Source organism: Echinops telfairi, unplaced genomic scaffold (assembly GCF_000313985.2).
Source record: "Echinops telfairi isolate 266 unplaced genomic scaffold, ASM31398v2 ScPeMD7_20;HRSCAF=75, whole genome shotgun sequence".
In the NCBI taxonomy this organism is placed as follows: Eukaryota; Metazoa; Chordata; class Mammalia; order Afrosoricida; family Tenrecidae; genus Echinops; species Echinops telfairi.
The window spans coordinates 2,232,146-2,236,571 of NW_022103917.1; positions in this window are offsets into that span (position 1 = coordinate 2,232,146).

Sequence of the window (4,426 nt, forward strand, 5' to 3'; positions counted from 1 at the left end):
TGAAGGGCTTTAAAAATTTTGGTGGGAAAAGTAATTTTTCATGAACTTATTGAAGCCCCCTCATATACACATGTATACATATACATGTACATAAATAGTAGCCCTATGTACAATAGAACGAAACATTGTCCAATGTTGAGTCATCCTCACAATTATTCTACTGTTTGAGCCCATTGTTGCAGCCACTGCGTCAGTCCATCTTGTGGACGGCCTTCTTTTTCTCTGCCCCTCAACCTCACCAAGCAGGATGCCCTTCTCCAGGGACTATTTCCTCCCAGGAACACATCCAAAGTATGTAAGAGGAAGTCTTGCTATTCTTGCTTCGAAGGAGCATCCTGGTTTTACTTGTTCAATACAGATTTGTTTGTTCTTTTGGCAGTCCATGGAATATTCACTATTCTTCACCAGCACCAGAATTCAAACGCATCAATTCTTTGTCTGTCTTCCTTACTCGATGTCCAACTTTGATATGCACATGAGGCAATGGAAAACTTCAATGGAAAATTGAAACAGGCACATAGTAATCCTCATATTTTCCCCCTTCCTCCCCCATCCTCCCTCCCTCATGAACCCTTGACAACTTATAAATTATTATTTTTTCATGTCTTACACTGTCCGATGTCTCCCTTTACACACTTTTCTATTGTCCGTCCCCCAGAGAGGAGGTTATATGTAGATCATTGCGATTGGTTGCCCATTTCTTCCCCACCTTCCCCTTCCCCTCCTGCTATCGCTACTCTCATTATTGGTCCTGAGGGGTTTATCTGTCCAGGATTCCCTGTGTTTCTAGCTCTCCCCTGTACCAGTGTACATCCTCTGTTCTAATCGGATTTGTAAGGTAGAATTGGGATCATGATAGTGGAGGGAAGGAAGCATTAAAGAACTAGAAGAAAGTTGCATATTTCATCGGTGCTATACTGCATCCTGACTGGCACATCTCCTCTCTGTGACCCTTCTGTAAGGGGATTTCCAGTTGCCTACAGATGGCTTTGGGTCCCCAATCAGCACTGCCCCTCATTCTCAATGATATGATTTTTTGTTCTTTGATGCCTGATACCTGATCCCTTCAATACCTCGTGATCACACAAGCTGGTGTGCTTCTTCCATGTGGGCTTTGTTGCTTCTCAGTTAAATGACCCCTTGTTTACTTTCAAGCCTTTAAGATCCCAGATGCTATATCTTTTGATAGCTGGGCAGCATCAGCTTTCTTCACCACATTTGCTTATGCACCTGCTTTATCTTCAGCGATCGTGTTGAGAAGGTGAGCATCATGGAATGCCAGTTTAATAGAACAGTGAGTGTTCTTGCATTGAGGCAGTACTGGAGTACAGGCCCAATGTCCATTTGCTACCTTAATATTAACCCTATAAATATGTGTACATAGATTAATTTCCTAATCGTCATATATAAATATATTTACATATGTACATGCCTGTATTTAGACCTCTATAAATGCCCTTTGCCTCCTAGTTCTTTCCTCTATTTTCTTTTACTTTCCTCTTGTCCCACTATCACATTCAGCCTTCATTTGGGTTTCAGTAATTCCTCTCAGTTACATTGCCCTTGATCAAGCCCTACCAGGCTTCCTACACCTTCTTCACCATTGGTTTTGAATCATTTGTTGTTCCCTGTCCCTGGTTTTGTTAACACCCACTTCCTTTCCCCCCTGCTCCCCATCTTCCATGTACCCCTGGAACCGTCGGTCCGTTGTTTTCTCCTCTGGATTTTTTTATCCCATCTATCTTATCTAGATAGACCTGCAGAGATAATAATACGTACAAAAACACAAGACAGAGAAAAACAAAACAACAAAACATAATGAAAACAACAAAAATAAAGCCTGTAAATAGTTCAAGGACTGTTTGTTGACCTTTAGGAGTGTTTTCCATTCCAGTCTGATGGGGTGCCACGCCCTGGACCCAAAGTCTATTTCTGGTATTCCCTGGGCACTTCCTTGCTCTGTTCTCCTTGCTGTTCTGTTGTACGTCCTTCGTGTTTTGCCTCTGTGTGATGGGGTCAAATTGGGTGTAATTCCTGCACTGTGTCTCCCGTCTTGTCCCCCGTAGCACTTTGGGTCAGTGAGGAACATTGTGTCTCATAGCGGGGCCGACCCTACGGTCCTCTCTGTGCTTTGGCTGCTCTAAACGGGAATATTGTCCTCAGGGCTTGGTACCTGCCCTGATTTTAAACCATGCAGTATTCCCTTGTTCTGTTCTCACAAGTGACTCTTAATCCATGTACAGGTTCTGAATCAGCATAGTGAAATGATCTGAAATTCCCATTCTTCTCAAAGCTATCCAGGGTGTTATGGTCCACATAGTCGAATGCCTTTGCAAGTATATATATAGAGATATAATTTTTGTGTAAATAAACCCTAAGAAGTAGGTGCTTTGATTATTTACATTTCACAGATGAGGAGACTGAGGCTCAGTAAAATTAGCCCAACTGGGATTCCAAGGAGCCAATTTGAGAGTCAAAGAGTTCCTCAACTTGGGTCTGACAATGATAATACAAGTGATGTGCCATTGAGCAATTTTTCTTTTCTAGATCATGTTTTTAATTAACCAGGAATTTAGTCCTGTTTATGCTGTCCTCTCTGTGATAACTGTCACCCCTTTAACCTTGGAGATTAAGAGGGTAGTGGGGGTATCTGTGCTACCTAATGAAAAGGGCTCCATCTAGTGGTTGCACTTCAAACTGAGTTCATATGTCCTGAGGTGCTTTCTGAGTTTTTTGTTTGTTTGCTTGTTTAAGAGGTGGAATTGAAAATTGAAAAAGTAAAATTGAAATGGACTGGGATTCTTTAGTGACAAATATGTTCACCTCAAAATAGAAGAAAAAGAGCCTGAGGGAGTTCTGATTTCCATTGGCTAGACCTTCTGCTTGGGTGCAAAATTTCAGGGAATGCTACGAAACTCGGTCATCAAAATAAGTGGTATTTTAATGCAATATTTTTTAAAAAATTCAAATAAATGAAAAATTTGACAGTGTACAACCCATTAAAATGTTTTACAAAGACAGGATAAGTGTTGCCTACTTTTCCTTGTTTCTCTGGCTTCAATAGGACTCAGCATGGTACTAACCTGGTGTGAACAATGTAGAATGTTTACAAATACTTCCATGGAATGTAACCACACTAATCCTCAATTCTAATACCCTGGTTTAAACAGCTAGCTCCTACATTTCAAAATACAATCCCATGTCTTGGAAAGAGCCCTTTTTTATGGATTTCAAAATGATTGACAATTTAGATGGGTGCTGACCAACAGGTACAGTAATTTATGACTTAGCTGGCCACATTCAAGATGATTAACATACTTATGTGTGAAGTCACAACTTCAAGATGACCATTGGGCCTGGTTGTTCTGTTGCCATGATGTGCTAGCTACACAATTTCACGTCAACAATGAATAAGAATGAAGCAGTGGAGTCTAGCCTGTCAATCAGGTCACAGTCTGATGCCTTCTTATGGGCGTGGCCTCCTCATGAGGATTCTGGGAACTCTCCCTCTCTGGATTCAGCCACCAGAAGAGGCAGTACACACTCTCTCTGCTATACCTTCCTGTTGACAAGCTAACCTGGAGCCCCGCTTATGGCAGCCAGAGCTCTGGAGATGCTTCCACTGCCACTGGATCCACAAGACTTTCCACCCACTGATTTGTGATCTTCCTAATTTCACCATCATTGCATGTATTACTTGAGTCTGAAGAGGAACTCCTGGGCTAATATTGGACTTATGGAAAAATATCAAACTTATGAGCTTGATCTGGACTGGGTTGGGATGTTTTACTGATGCATAATTACTTCTTGATATAAAGTTCTCTCTTACATATGTATGAATGCCTCTGGACTTGTTTCTCTAGTCTACCCAGACTAACACACATGGAAACACCAAGATTTATCAATACCATTAGTTTCCTTTCAGATAATCATTTCAGATAACCAAGTATTTTAAAGTTGGCAACATTTTAGTAGAAACATGTCAAACGTGACCAATTCAATAATAGGTATTTGATTAGTGTTTGAACATTTTAATTAAATTTGAACTAGTAGTGTTTTAATGGACTCTAGTTAATTGGTTATTAGCACACCCAGGTCAGTGTTTTCAAGAGAAACAAAAAGTACTCTTACACAAATGTGAATTGATGAGCATCTATTAAAGTGTACCTGTTTGCACATTGGCAAACATCAAGGAGAAGGATAGGGGAAATTCAGGTAGTCATCTTACATGTTTGTTTCTCCCTGCCCCTCAATTATTAGCTCTCCTCTCTGGAAAGAGCCAATGTATAGACGCTCTAAATATTTTCTGACAGTCTCCAAGCACGACTAACTGTAACTGTCTGTTGATCAAGCACTGTTTAAAACCGTTTTATAAATAATGCAAACTTAAAACTTTCTGCTCTGCAATTTCAAAAAGTTAAGTGAA